This window comes from Vanellus vanellus, assembly GCF_965231255.1.
Source record: "Vanellus vanellus genome assembly, chromosome: 6".
Taxonomy (NCBI): domain Eukaryota; kingdom Metazoa; phylum Chordata; class Aves; order Charadriiformes; family Charadriidae; genus Vanellus; species Vanellus vanellus.
This window is the reverse complement of record NC_138911.1, coordinates 56,160,025-56,175,886: the sequence shown is the minus strand read 5'-3', so window position 1 is coordinate 56,175,886 and position 15,862 is coordinate 56,160,025. Positions and strand designations below refer to the sequence as shown.

General features: G+C 48.7%; 1 protein-coding gene across 1 annotated transcript in view; it reads right to left on the bottom strand.

Annotated features, from left to right (window-relative positions):
* Window positions 1–15,209, bottom strand: part of SYNE2 (spectrin repeat containing nuclear envelope protein 2) — a 207,543-nt gene extending 192,334 nt beyond the window's left edge. The window contains 1 exon segment of the mRNA XM_082485681.1: window positions 15,143–15,209. The gene's annotated coding sequence lies outside the window, so the exon portion shown is untranslated.
* Between the last annotated feature and the right edge of the window lie 653 nt (window positions 15,210–15,862).

Here is a 15,862-nt window from a genome sequence, read left to right as displayed (position 1 = left end):
CATAACAACTCAACAAACTTGCAAAGCTAAACCAAATCCTTCATTTCCATGAAACGCTGGACAACCGTTAAATGTATACCCATCGTATTGAAAGGAAATCAAATCTTTTCAAACGACACCATGCTATTTCAGCGGGGATAAAACTGAAAGTGAAGAAAATGACCTTGCCTTACCCTTTTTCTGGAGAGTCTGACATTAATATGGGAAAGCATTAACTGCTTACACCTTGGGATAACCTGTAAAGTATCACAGAGCCAAAGAGAGAGTTCCAGGAATGCTGGGACCTTGTTTCCAATGGATTTGTTTCCTGTTGATTAACTTATGTGAATTGCACCAGAGCTGTTTTGTGCGCTTATCTTTTCTTCAGCATGGGAGAAGTCACACAAGAAAGGTGCATTACAAATGTCCCCCTCCTCGGGAGAAAAGCCTTTCCCTGGTGTTCTCCAAAGGAGTAAATTCTTGACCACCTGGGCTCAACCTGCAGCTCAAATGATTCAACTATCAACAAAAGCTTTTCCCGTGATAAGGGCACTCGTAAGACTCAAACCCAGGCTTTCCTCTAGTGGGTAGGGTACTTTTTCTGTTCCCTCTCCAGCTGTTTCCACAATGGGCACCTAAAAACATAGGTGGAAATTAGATCAGCACAGTCATATCAAGTAATTTCAACTTAGCTTCCTTCGGATCTCTCTTCCTTTCCCAAGTTCAGCTGAAATTAGCCAGCAGATTAAAAAACGTACTGGGTACTAACACACAGACATAGGCACATCAACATGCAGAAACCTAAAAGCAGGTAGCAGACTGGAAATCTCAAGAAACTAACATGAAAATAAACATACCCAAGCTTTACATACCAGAGATCTTATCAAGAGAATAGACGACACTGATTTAAATACCATGTCTCCAGTGAGGCTTAAGTCCCAATGAGACCTAAGAGATGCTCTTCTCAAGCAGGGTCTTCATAAGAACATTCTTGTCTCAGAAGAAAGGGATAAAAAAGGTTTCAGGTGGATTTGGAGGATTCATTAGCAAGGATTTCACAGCCTTACCATTACAGTTTGGATCAGGGTGGTTTGCAAACCTTTCAGCTGTTCCAAGTACCGAGCATGGTAAGATTTCATCATATGAAAAAAATAGCAGTTATACAGTACACTCCTCTATGGTGAAACCACTGCCATTTTTAAAACAATGCACATAACTACAGTTAAAATATAAAACGTGCATTTCATAGAATCATAGAATCGTTATGGCTGGAAAAGACCTTTAAGATCATCAAGTCCAAATGTTACCTAATTCTACCGGACCCACTTCTAAACCATGTCCCTGAGCACCATATCTAGACAGCTTTTAAATACGTCCAAGGATGGCGATTCTACCACTTCCCTGGGCAGCCTGTTCCAGTCCTTGATAACCCTTTCAGTGTAGAAGTTTTTCCTAATGTCTAACCTAAACCTCCCCTGGTGCAACTTGACGCCATTTCCTCTTGTCCTATCAATTATTTAAGGTTACTTCTATAAAACAGCTGTGCACGCTAATTAGGAAGCACGGGAAACAAGTTGGCGTGATTTCCATACTATCCCAGGTAAGAGCATTTGCAGTCTCTGAGTTTACAGCTAAGTCCTGCATGCCCCTACGCCGTGCCGCAGCCTGCTGCACAGATGCACCCTCAGACTCCTCCCCATGAGCCAATCTTGGAAAATCATATGGCATGAAATTAGCTCAGATGTGCACTCCTTAAACCTGAAAGCAGCAGGTGCCTTCCAAACAAGCCCAGCTAGAGGTAGCTGAATATTATAACCGAGTTAGTAAATCCCTACTTCATTGCTTTTGCCTTTGTAGACACATGCCCCATATTTTCCCAATTGTGTTGGCTACATGCTTTCCATTGGTGTTGCAATAGGAATTACAGACATCTTTGCATGGCATCTCCAACCGCTTGTTTTTACTTTTCCTCCTTTGAAGTGCCACTGATTATTTATGACCCACTCAGGGACTCAAAAGACTTTCCCTCCATAGAGGCCTCTACATGTAAACTGAAGTCTGTTCCTAGCAACGGAGTATTACTCATGTGTTCAGTCGAGCCAACGTCATGAACAGAAACGGCAGATTTTTATCTTTGGTGAACTAGTCCAAAGGAAGTAGAGCTCCACAATGCAGACTGACCGAAGACCCTTTTCCTTTTTGGCTATTAACAAAGATCTCCGTTTATTTTACATTCAGAAAGAAGCAGTAACATTCAGAAGTGCAAGTCTTGAGCCTTGCAAAGTGCTGCTGAACCACTGCCTTTTGGTAAACTATTTTTCTGTAAGTTGTCACAGCCTCCCTAAAGGCAAATCGTTGGGATCCAAATCATGATAATATGACCTAAAGAATTATCACAGAAAATCACTTACATCAAGTTGGTTTGAGGTGTTGCTTTTTTACAGTATTTTCCTTTCCCCTCACTTCTGATGTAGTCACATCTCTGTTAAGCCAGAGAAGTTTACACAGCACTTCAGTCTGATGGTCATGCTTTCTCCTCAACGCTTCATTTAGAAGGATTTCACTGTTATTTCACCCAGTGACAGGGGTCGGGAGGAAGGTCTACTAAAAGCATGCGTTTTCCAAGATCTTTACACTAAATCACTGTCTTTTCTTAAAAGACTCCAGACTGAAGTTCATCCCTTCCACATTTAAAATGCTCGCCAACATTGCTCTTGTGGGCGATCTCAGATTGCATACAGGTCCGCAGCTGGAATGGGATCACACAGCAGACATACTGATCCCCTTCCCTTCAAAGCCAGATTCTCAGGTAGCAAAAATTAGGACGGCACCATTGACAGATCTACCTTGATTACCCCCACTTGAGGAGCTGATGACTTCTCCCTGTCTGGCAGAAAAAAAATATTTCTCATCATCCAGTAAGCAATAATGGCACATTCTCTCCACTTTCCTGGAGGAAGAAAAACGCTTCCATTAGGTTTGCATCACTTTGAAGGTGATAGGGAAAAGAGGCTATAGCCTTCTGATCCTACATAATACCCTCCAGTAGTCAGACAGGTATCAGCCAGTCCTTTAATAAGTGGTATTACAGCATGTGGCATTAGAGAAACCCTGCACAGCCTGGGATAATGCTGAAACAAGTCTGGCCTTGGGTCTTCCTAAGCTATCAGTAGCTGGAGATAAAGGAACTGAACAGAGAAAAGCCTGGAAAAGGCTGAACAACTCTGCTCAGAAAGAACCAAGCCCAGAGAGCATTAGGTCTGCAAGAGATGGACACAAAGCTACGCCCCATTGCCACAGAAATAGGCTTTTCTCAGGTGAATCAACACACTGAAACTATATGCAGAAGTAGGGACTCCTCCAAAGAATAAGAGCTGCAAGACCAACACATCTCTTATTAGTTTATTTATGACAACGAGCAGCAGCACATTTTTGTTATCCAGGGACTTCCCAGTGATCTATTTATAATTTCTGAAAATGTGCCAGGACAAGAGTATGAGTATACAAAAGCCACACCACTTTTTAAGGCCAGCAAACGTTGCTGGTTTGTCTTTGATTTACACATCAGTAATACTTCCTGTTACAGAAGCACAATGGATCTTCTCAATGCATTAACCAATTTAAAAACATGGTTTGGAAAGTGTCTTTCTTGACCTTTTTTTTTTTTGTGGGGGTGGTAATATATCAGTCATCCTGGTACAATTGCACAGTTTGAAAACTGCGCTAACTCCACACTGCTGTGGAGTTACACACACACACACAAAAATACCTTTATTAACAGAGCTACGCCTTGTTTGCATATTCAGAAAAGCTGAGCCATGGAGGTGCACGATGCATTTGTTTGCCCTCAGAATAAGAGCCTATCTCACATTTATCTACTCCCAAGTGGAAACGCAGTGCCGAAGCATACTTACTGAAGTTGGAGAAAACATTCAGTTTCCAGCTGGTTTCCAAGTGTTCCCACACCGTTAATAAAAACAAGAACTGCTCAGAACTCAAAATCACAGTTGCTAATGTAAAAAGGGAGAGCAATGAATGCTTGGAGGCTCAGAAGGTTGATGCCACCCTTGCCCCTCAATCACCCCAGGGTACACTGCGACGCAGGAAGCTGGAAATACTATGGTGGCTTCATGGCTCCATCAAAGTCAAGGGTTTGGATGACAATTCAACCTCCAAAACACACAGCCCATAAGCACATCCCACCCCAAGTCCACCTGTGCAATGCCCAGAAGCCTCCAACTACATGCAAAAAGCCATTTATACAGTGTGTTGCCGCAAGGCCAGAATGGAAAAGCTTTTCCTAAGCAGGGGTCGTTCACACGCTTGCCAGCCAGCCGGCCGGCGCACCGGCCGCGCCACAGCCCCAAGGCCAATTCCCGCAGATAACAAGGCTGCGGGGAAGGGTTATCGTAAAAACAACATGAGAAACACAAGCTGGCTCAAGATCTGTGCTGCACCTGGGGAGCACATCCAGCGCATAAACACGACCTCTTCCTACCTGCTTGGTTAACGAGGAAAGCATGCACAAGACGACAATTACTGTCACTTCACTCCTGCAAGACTTTCTCCATTGTCACATGAAAGCTGCCCCTATCTGACCCTATTGCCCCAGCTACCTGGGCTCAGGCGAGGCCAGTAGCCAGGCACAGCGCTGAGTAGCCACACTCTGCCTGGCCTCCTTTCGGCGAGGGGAAAGGGTGCAGAGTGGCCGCAGCAGTCCCAGCGCCGCAGGGCGCAGACAGACCTCTGACCTTTAGGCGTGCAGTTCCCATCGCAAAAGCGAAGGGCTGCGCACAGCTCATCGTACCCCTTCCTCCGCGCTTCCTGGCCCTGAGTCAGTTTTTACAATTGAGAAGGGAAAGGAAGGGGGAGGGAACAGCCTGCAATCCGGGAAAGCTGAACTCTCACGCTGGGGACTGCCTCATCAGAACTAACTAGACACGGCTGCCCGCTTGAACCCAGCAAGAAGTACTGCAAGAAGTTCTTTCTTTGATTTATGAATGTTTTCTTTCTTTCCCCCAGATTGCAACTGAAATTCTTTGGTCAGTGTTTTAATAGAGACCCACAGCCAGCTTCTCATTAACACTGCAGCCACTTTACATGGTGTAAAAGGTATTTAAAATAGCAGTATATAATAACCACACCTGCTTTGGATTAATGACATGATAGTAACGAGAATCAGGCTCCCAGTAATATTCTGCCTTTGAAGGAATACAAATGTTTCCTTACCACTGCCTTCCTAATTGCCTTTTTCCCCAAATAAAGGAAACAGTCAGATAGTTAACAAACAGATTATTCTGTTGAGCGAAGCTCGCCTAAGCAGTGAAAGGCCTGGAGTTTCTCAATTAAATTGTAAGGCTGTTCTTGTTCAGAAAGATCTTCCTGGAGAGCAGTAATCTGCTCTTTCAGGAAATTAAGAAAAGGGAAAAGTAGGGGTAGCAGCAATCTAAACGCAGGAGTTTTCACTAAAGCGGGGACTTGTTCTACAGAGCCAAGTCACTGGAAGCGGCAGCGCGATGTTTGCACAACAGACCGCCGCAGACACAGCCATTGACGGTGTCAGGAAAGGGGAGGAAAGCGAAATGCAATGTGTAGTTGGGAGCCAAAAGAGAAAAGGGCATGTCTCATGCTAAACCTATCTGCTTTGGCAGTATTCCTGTAAAGATCACGAACTTGTTTTGATCACTAAATATAGCAGAGAAAAGGAATCTACCACAAGTAGCTCTCTCCGGCAGCGCTTGCTGTTTTACACGGGAAGGAGGAAGACACAAAAGAGAGATTTGTCAAGCAAACGGCAAACGAAGCTTGCCAAATTTGAAGGGCAAATTACAATTTAAATGATAGGTCCTAGCCTGGCAGCTGTGAATTCATCAGCTTCTCTCTCAAGCGTGTCCAATTGAGGCTCCAGCAATGCAAACCACCACTCTTCCCCAGCACACCTCCGCTCTCACCTGGAGGGGCCGCCTCGCTGAAGAGCGAGTTTTTCACGTCCATATAATTCTTCCAGCTGAAAAATCCCCCCCAAGTTCTAGTCAGGCTCTTTGTTTCTACACCTTCGGTCCTGTGCACTCCAAGTTTTGTGGGCAAAGCAGCTTTTCCATGAGCACAACCTGCACGTTCACATGTCTGTGCCGGTCTTGCACACATGGAATCACAGAATCACAGAATTATCAGAGTTGGAAGGGACCTCTAGAGATCATCTAGTCCAACTCCCCTGCTAAAGCAGGATTGCCCAGAGCACATTACTCAGGACTGCATCCAGGCGGGTCTCGAAAATCTCCAGGGAAGGGGACTCCACAACCTCCCTGGGCAGACTGTGCCAGTGCTCTGTCACCCTCACCGTAAAGAAATGTTTCCGTGTATTTGAACGGAACTTCCTGTGTTCTAACTTGTGCCCACTGCCCCTCGTCCTGTCACTTGGAACCATTGAAAAGAGCCTGGCTCCATCCTCCTTCAACCCACCCTTTAGATACTTGTATGCCATAATAAGGTCTCCCCTCAGCCTTCTCTTCTCCAGGCTAAAGAGTCCCAGCTCTCTCAGCCTTTCCTCATAAGGGAGATGCTCCAAGCCCTTAATCATCTTAGTTGCCCTTCGCTGGACTCGCTCCAGCAGTTCGGATGGGGCCTTTCGATGGTGTTGTCTCCCACAGTGACTGTGCGGGACCCTCCGCTGCGGGAAAAAAACAGCACTTTGCTCGGGCAACTCAGCAGAGCCTCTGCACTGCTCCACAACGTTTATTTATTGTTTATTGCTCAAGACAAATAAAATGTCTTTCTTTTTGCTTTCAAATAATTAGTTGCTTTAGGAAAAAAAAACCACAGAAACGTAAATCTCTGATTTATAGCATAGTTTCAAGCCTGTAGAATAACTTTTTGTGTGCAGTGAAAACCAGGCCAAACACTGTTATTTTTACCAGTCCTGTTGCCAAAGAGGACCAAACAGCGAAACTGCACATCAACAACCCAAGAGAAAGAACTTGGTGCTACACAGTAACCTGCTAGAATAAACTGTTCCCACTATGAAAACAAACAAACAAACAAACAAATACAGTTGCAATTGCAAAACCGAGGACTCCAAATGAGAAATGGCCCAAACTAAAGGATGCCTTGCTTATTTCATGCATTCCCCTTCTGCACATGCAGGACAACAGTGTCTCCTCATCAGTGCCTGAATCACAGAGCCATCCAGGATGCTTTTGGCGAGAATCTGGATTTCTTACAACAGAGACAAAACAGGACGAATGCTCACGAGCCCTGTGCATCTCCCTCACTGAAAGGCAGCAGTATTACTAACACAGAAGTTACTTATAGACAAGTTCAGTCAAGCAACAGAGAATGCACGTTGCGCAAGCAGAGCTGCTGCACCGTCCTCTCCAGGGCCAGGCAGCCGCGGCAAGGCCACGGCCAGGCAGGCGAGGTAAGCCGCGAGCCACGTCTGGCCGCCCGAGCCAACTCCAGCCCACCAAGGCACGTTTCTGTACAGTTTGCAGAGACGCCCCTCTCGGAGTCACCGTCCAAGATGAAACTCCAGCAACGAGCTGGCGTGTGACCACCAAGGCAAGTCCTTGGAACAGGATATGCTTCAATTTCCTTACAATCCACGCACTGGCTTTCAGTACAGTAAACTCCTGAACGGGCTTTTCTGAGAACCTTTGCAAGAAGAAACACATTCAGAGTCACCTCCAAACTTTTCACCCGCAAATGGTATCTGTAAAGCCATTCCAAGTCTACCTACAGCACTACTAAGGCACAACTGCTCTGCAGGAACAGTGTTTGTTCACACCTACATTGCACAAGTATCTGCTTCCTCCCCCTTTGGAACTGCTGCGGTGCCCCGGGCACCTAACTGGGAAGAAAATTCAGATTTTTTACCCCCTCAAACAAAGCCAGCTCTGCTGTTACTTCCCTCTTACAATAACAAGCTCTGCTTTCTCCATCCCAGGGGTGTTTCATCACCAACATCCCACCCAGTTCTGCGTAAGAAACAACACTGCAAACAATCTATCAGACACTTTTTTTCTTAAAAAAAAAAAAAAAAAAAACAAACCAAACAACGAACTCTAAACCTGTCAGTCTGCTAACTCGCTAACTGTGAAACCGCTTGTTACAGTCCAAGCAGTTGATGAAACAGGATGACAATACCAGGAAATACCTGGAATTGATCTTCAATGTTTATTTTTGGAGACTGGCTTTTCTCCCAGCTCTTATTTAATAGTTTGCTCTTTTCCTCCTCTCCCCAGTTGTTCTCTCTGGGATCAAGCTGTAATTTGTTTCACCTCTTGGAGTTCACCCACAGACCCCCTAAGCAGAACTTCAGGAATCAAATCCTGGCTCAGACAACACATTCTTTCTATTTCACTGCTATCACATTCTTTCTCAGCATTCAAAAAAGATAGGAGAATGCTCCAGTATTTGTCTGAAATCAGAAGTGCACAGGATCTACGTAACACTCGGTATTTGCCTGTACTTCGTATCTCAGCTGTGAGGGTGATGAGGCACTGGAACAAATTGCCCAGGGAAGTTGTGGATGCCCCGTCCCCAGAAGTGTTCAAGGCCAGGCTGGACGGGGCTTTGAGCAACATGGTCTAGTGGGAGGTGTCCCTGCCCATGGCAGGGGGGTTGCAACTCGATGATCTTTATGGTCCTTTCCAACCTAAACCATTCTATGATTCTATACAAGAAAATTCCTTCAACAAATTCTCCCCCTGGACACTCAGCTCTTTCTGCTGTAAACTATTTCTCCACACGGGAAGAAATTTATCCTTAACCTACCTGGTTTACCTGTGCAGATAAGTTAAGCTTTCTCCAGAAGAGCCAGTGATTTTTTTTTCTTTTCCATGCCGTTAAATAACACGGTGGCAGCAGCAGAGTAGACCAGGGCACAGCTCCCTGGGCAGCTCCACAGCTCCCTGAGCTTTCCATTTAGATATGCATTGCAGGTTTTAGATATGTCAGTTTAAAGAGTTTCCGCACATCATCTGAACACCACTGAATAATCACACGTACTGCCTTAGGCTGCTGCAAGCCTGAAGTGAAGCACTTTTACTCCTTCAAGGTTTAGCCGTTTGCTACAGATGGAGAGCACACATAACAATCATCCACACCAGCCCGGTGGATACACAATAATTCAACTATGTGCCTGAACTATGGATTTTTGGAAGAGAAAGGACAGGGAAAGGAGGATGAGTAACAGCCTATGTAATTTTGCAAAAAGTTTCTACTAAAAGGAGGTGAATACGTACCGGGTGCCGTCCACCACCAAGCGCCCGGGAGCCGGTCTCGGTCCCGGGAGAGCAGCAGATCGCACGGCAGCTGTGAGGAGCACAGGCAGGGGAAGGAACACACCTCTGGGAGCCTCCAGTCGTCCTCATTGCTTCCACCTCTGCCACTAACCTGATGTGGGACCTTGAAAAAGCCACTCTGCAAATCCCCTTCGGCCTCTTATTTATAGCAGAAGATTGTCTGGCGCTGTGGGTCCAGCCCCAAAGCCTTTCTGAATCCAATGACTGACCAGGGGAGGAGGAGAGCTTTGAACTGGAGATTGCTGTCTACTCTGGGGTAAAGCCCTCCAGGCACACCGCCTTACACCGCACGACCCACACGGATGCCGGGTCTGGTCGAAATGAGGACACTAGGAGCCCTCCTAGAATCTCTGCTGGAATACGAGACACTTTGGCCGAGATTCAGCTCTCCTGACACTAAACAGCTCCAAGAGAGATGCCTCCATGGGCATTCATTGTTTGAACTTTGCAGAAACAATGGAGAGAAACAGGCACTTTTAGGGCAGTTTGTCCAATGTATTTTCAGATGTCTAATTCAGTGCGGATGAATCACGGCCCAAAATCGTTTGCTAGTCTTTAGTGACTATGAAAGGAGTCTCTCATGCAGATAGTTATGTTGTAGTTTGGCAAGATGAACCTCACCCTTTTAAGTTGGGGGTAAGGAAAGAAGCACCCTCCTCAGTTTACACTTACGTGAGAAAAGAGTGTCGCCACCAGAGACATATTGGGCACATGCTCTGTGCTTCCCTCCCTTGTAAACATCTTGTAACTAGACAATATGCAACCACCTTCACCGAGAGGGCTTGGCTTTGCTAGAACAGCTTCATTAAGTCATTGAACTTGAAGCTCTCATCAGATGTGCCAACAACCAAAGCTTCATATTTTTCACTACATGAGAGCCTCCAAGAAGCAGCACATGCTGCTTGTGGGGCAGCTTTCACTTCTCTCCGTGCATCATTTAGGTGGTTATTAACAACAAAAACCAACCCAACATGAAACAGAAGTCTCATTAATGCAAACTGAACTGAACCCATTACTGAAGTGTCTTTACAACCACTTTGTGACCAGTTGTACACAGGCTGTTTGCCACAGACCAACAAGGCATGTTCAGCAGCACATTCATTCCCTTCCCTACCTCGCCCATTCACTCCATCATTCACCCACTTCTTGACTTTCTTCTGGCAACCAACAGGCCAAAAGATTCAGCAAGCAAAACTTTTTCCTGTAAAACCCACGTTTCTGCCTCCTCCCTACACTTCCATGAAAGTAATTACAAGTGCTTTGTTTTTCATCTTAATTGTCATTTCCTTTGATAGAACTTGCAGCCTGAGTCTTAAAGCTTAAATAACTGATACCATTCTTTTCTCTTCTTCCCCATTCCTGGCCACAAGCAGTACTGCTTGCATGAGGGTCAGCAATTCCTTAAAAACCTCTCAAGCCAATCTGTGCGGCTGCATTGTGTAGGGAGTTATCAGCAGGCCGCAGGAAGGTGAGAAAGCAAACATGCCTCCCTAGGAGAGACCAGAGACCGAAGTTAAGCCCAGAGTCAAAGCTCTGCCCCATTTCCCCTCCTGCACGGAGATAACAGCCTGTGCAGCACCATCCCTTTCCCCAGCACAGCTTTCTGCTCCCCTCCTGTGCGCTCAGCTGAGCCAAACAGAAGTTTTTTCCCCGTTCCCTCTTCTGTCCCTGTCCCGGCCCTCCAGCATCTCCACAGAAGTAGCTTGCTTCATCTCCTGCTGTGAACACTGTGATGTAGGTGATCTACAGAAGCTATCGTCTTCTTTGTATCCTCACTAACACCGGGACTTCTGTGTGATCCATGAAGGTTGCAGGAAGCTGGCCGCTGAGCAGAGACACAGTTCAGCCTTCCCATCTCCACTCTGCAAACCCCTCACAGACAAAATGTTCTAGACATTAGGGGTCTTTCCCCTCTCAACGTTATCCCAAGCCAAAATATGTTTATCGTGCACACTGACTACTTGCTGCTGACCATCCTTCATGCTCCACAGGACACAAGTCAGTCCAGGAAAGGTAGGCAGTCAAAGCCATGCCCTATGAGGTAACATACACTATATTTTTTGATTCATAGTCCAGTAGGTATAATCTCCTGCTCCTCCTGGGGAAGCTGCACGTCAGCACAGGATGGAGCAGGGTGAACATAGCCTGTCCCTTAGCACGGACATACCATTTCTAATCCCAGACATACGTTTATGCTCCAGACCAATCCAGCCACATCAGCTGAAGTAAAAAATTCTCCCAGACCCAGAGTCTTGATCCCCTCCACGGAGCACAACCAGCAAAAATCAGACCAACCTGATCTCCCAGCAGCTACATGGCCACCTCTGTCTCAGTTACAGGAGTCTTCCACCCACACCGGCCAGGGATGAAATTCAGGCAAAGGAAGATTAGGTGAGAGGTATATGAAATGTCACCTTCGCTTTAATCACAGCTTATGGATCCAGTCCCAAAGCGTTACTCATACAGTGCTCCACACTCCACACGTATAATCCCACCGCCTAATGCGACTACTTGTTCAAACAGGCACATTGCTAGGAGTAGGTCCTTGCCATCACTGTCTACATTTCCAGCGTTCCTCAGAGACTACATCCCTTCCCACATCTAAAAGCCCCATGACAGTTCAAAATAAACCGCGGGAAACCTAGGGCAAGCGTGGTGGCACACACGGCTCGTTCCTTCAACGTGAGAAACGACACAACCCATTGCAACCTGATAGGTGCTCTCCCACACTGCCAGATCGTGTTGGGGAAACACTTCAGTTGTGGTAAGCAACAGATAAGCATCTCTCTGCACATACACAGAAAAAGCATCTCAGCTGGTAGACTTTTCAAACCAGTATTTATTGTGCCCCGGGGAAGAAAATAAATTGGGTATGTGGGCTGAAAGGCACTGCTCCGCTAGGAAGAGTTTGGATTGTCTCTTCGCATCTCTCCATACAAACCCGGCCATTGAGACTCCAGATGTAAAACAGAGCTGCAGTTGCTAAGAAAACAGCGCTACTAACAGATGTCAGGAGATGATTCATGGACTAAGGGCATATCCCTGTACTACAGATAAACCAAAATGAATGAGGCTCTTTATACCTGATCTTCCAAGCTGTGCTTCTTTATGTCCTCTTTGGGATTTTTTTTTCTTTAATTTGTTTCTATATTCAAACGGCGAGGAAACCAAGCAGAGCTAAATTCACTGCTTATGGAATTAATTAATGGTAAAGGGGTTTTACAACCCTTACAATGAACTCAGTAAAAGGGCTAAACTGTGGCCCATTTTCCTCCCAAAACAAGGCATTTCTCTCCTGAAACAAGAAGCAACTTTGCCCAAAAACCTATCAGAAGAAATAACAAAAAACCCAGTTAAAAACCGCAAAGGAATGAACAGTAACAATTTTTTCTTTTGTTACTTTCCTTTACATCATAAAACTTAAAATTAACAACTAGGGAGATAAAGCATTTTCAACCTATTAGATCATTAGCCAGTAACGCATGCAGCTTCTTGAATTACTTCATTGTGTCTATGCTTAAAATCTTTGCCTGACAAATAAAACAAAAAAAATAGCTAGCACACTACGGGACTGGCCGAGTGCTACTGACACCAACAAAGTTCTCATTTATTTTAATGAACTTCTGATCAGATTTTATGGGAGAAAATTAAGTTCCTTTGCCCCTTCTAAACCATCATGCTCAATTCTTATGTTAAGCAGCAGGTATTAACAGCACTTAAAATACAGTTTCCTGAGGTTATTTGTAAAGAACTGTTTAAATAAAGGAGCTTTGATGTATATTTTTATAGATAACTAGAGTAAAAAGGCAATTATCATTCATTATCCTTCCTTATGAAGCCGGGAAGAACAAACATAATTTATACACTTCTGAATAGGTGTTTGTACAGCATCTTGCACAAGGGCAGCCCAAATATTGCCACGGTACACATCAGTACAGGGTAACTCGTTTATTGCAGTCACCACTGATTTTTCATCACCCCTCCAAACTCCTGTGTGTCACCGCCCATCCCTCTCTGCTTCAGTTTGATCCCAGCACCCTCGCTGGCAGATGCCAGGGCCGCTGCTCCTCTGCCACCGCATGCTCACTCCACACCACCCCGTCGCCTCCCGCTACGACATGCCTTCTTCTGCCTTGGAAATCAATTATTTAGGCTGCCCTGATTTCAACGTGAGGTGGCTGTGTGTGTGCCCGTGGGTTGGAGGATACTGTTAGTGTGGGCACTGTTAACAGCCACCACTGTGCTTCTTCTCGGAGCTATAAAACCACCCCAGAAGTGGCCGAAGCCCATGACTCAGCTAAGCAGGCACCAGAGACCACGTGTGTCCCTTCTGCAGGTATTGCATTTCAAGAAGTATAAACAGACGGGCCTGCCAAGCTGCAGTTTTGTTAACTCGGCCAACAGTCGCAATAACTAGCCAAGATCCTGCACATGGCACTTATGTCTTTGTCCCGGGACAGGAGGTCGCCCTGAAAACTGAGAGGGAGGGACAAGAGACAATGATGGCAAGAGAGGGGAGAGGACGGATGGGACACAATGGCACTCTGAAAGAGGGAAGCAGAGGTGTGAGGAACACACAGTCACTGACCTGACAAAGGTTGTGAGAAACCCTCAAACAAACCTGCTTCAAGTTTTTTCTCCGTACATTTTGAATAACCTGAGGAGTGTGCACCTGCTCTACCTTCCAGTTCCTCCAGCAGCTCTCAGGCAAAAAGAGAAGAAAGAAAAATGACCCCATTTGGGGGGACAGACAGGGAGATGACTGGGGTGAAAGGAGGACAGGGAGCCTCCCCTTAAGTCCCCGCACACACAGCACCTGACACAAAGTCAGCACCAAGTCACAGCCGCCCCACTTGCCACATCCCATGGGCTCCGAGGGGAGACGGGAGGGTTTCAAGGCTGCCAGGAGCCCTTGAAAGATGGGAGGGAGGGAGGGAGGACGGCACGTAAGGTGTGGGGAAGAGAAAGGAGCCGATGTGCAGTGGGAAGAACAGAAAGGCAACGTTTACTCCGGGGCAGCAGCAGCGGCAGCGCCCCGGCACTGACAACAGTGCGACAGAAGAAACGAGCCTGTGCCGCCCGCGGCCCTCGCGGAGAAGTAGTTACTCCTTTTCCCCAGAACTTTGCCTGAGTAAGTATCACCGTCAGTTTCCAAATACGCAACCCAAAGCGATAACGACTTTCTCAGTGATAAGCCACGGCCCCCACGCGAGGAGCGGAGCTGCCGGGAAGCGCCGTTCACCTGCGCGCACCCCCCCTGCGCCCTCCCTCTCCCCACCGCCCCAAATCAAACCCACTCCGGCTTTCGGCCGGGGAAACTCTGCCGGCACAGCTACGGCACGGACATCGCTCCGGGGAGGGCAGGGCCGGGCCCGGAGCTCCCACAACACCCGGCTCCCGCCGCCGGCCGTCCCCCGCCGCGCTCCCCCCTCCCCTCCCCCGCCGCTCCCCCGAGTGCACTCCCGCCGCTGCCCCGCAGCTCTGTTTTCCCCCCTTTCCCCGGCAAAAGGGCAGCGAGAAGCGGGAGGGGAGGTGGGGGGGACGGGACCCACCCGGGAGCGGGGTCTCTCCGCGCCCGCCCCCCCCGTGCAGCGGCGTCCCGCGGGGGGCGCGGGCGGTGCCGAAGGTGAAGCCGGCACCGAGGGAACAAAGGCGGCGGCGGCGGCGGGGAACAAAGAGCGGCAGGTACCGCCGCGGCGGAGCGAGAGGAGCGGGGGCGGCGGTACCGGCGGGCCGGGGCTGGGGCCGGAGCTGGAGCCGGGGCCGGCCCGGGCAGAGCCGCCGCTCGCCGCACAAAGGGGACAGCCGCGCCGCGCCGTAACTTCCCGCCGGCGGCTCCCGGCGGGGCAGAGCAGACTCACCGCGGGCGCAGTCCCGGCATCGGCGGCGGGCGCGGGTGGTCGGCGGCGAGGGCGGGCGGGAGAGGGAGAGGGAGGAGGAGGAGAAGAGGGAGGAGGAGGAGGGACCGGCCGCTCCCCGCCCCGGCCGTTGCCAGCGAGGGAGTGAGGGCGCTCCCCTCCCCGCCCGCGGGCGGGAAGGCGGCGCGGCCGCGGCCCCCGCAGCCCGGCCCGGCCGCCGCTCCGCCTCCCCCCGCCGCGGCGGGAGGGACCGGGGGTGCCTGGGGGGGGGGGGGGCCCTCTTCGGGGCGGCCTCCGTGCCCCGCAGCCCACGCGTGTGGTGTTGGTCCGGGGCAGGCGGCTGCCGTGGCTCTGCAGCCTCCCACCCGGGGGACGGCCGTTCCCTGCCGGAACACCCCGGGCTAAGCCGCGGCTGGGCGCGTTTGGAGGCACGACCCGGCGAGAGCAAGGGGGCGGTCTCCGGCTCCCCACCCGGCTCCTGCCATCACCAGGCTTCGTTTTCGTGCTCGGGGTTTCCCCGTGTTTTCCCTTCCAGCGCTAACCGGGACAGCGCTGCTCATCCCACCCCTCGGAACCAGCCCGGCGGGGCCACCAGCGCTGTGCGTGTCCCTGTGCTCCGGGGAAAGGGTCGTGCGGGAAGTAAGAGAGAAAACCTGTGTAGTGATAAGAACCGTTTGCTGGTCTGGGAAGATTTGGGGGTCACAGGTGATACAAAGAAATAAG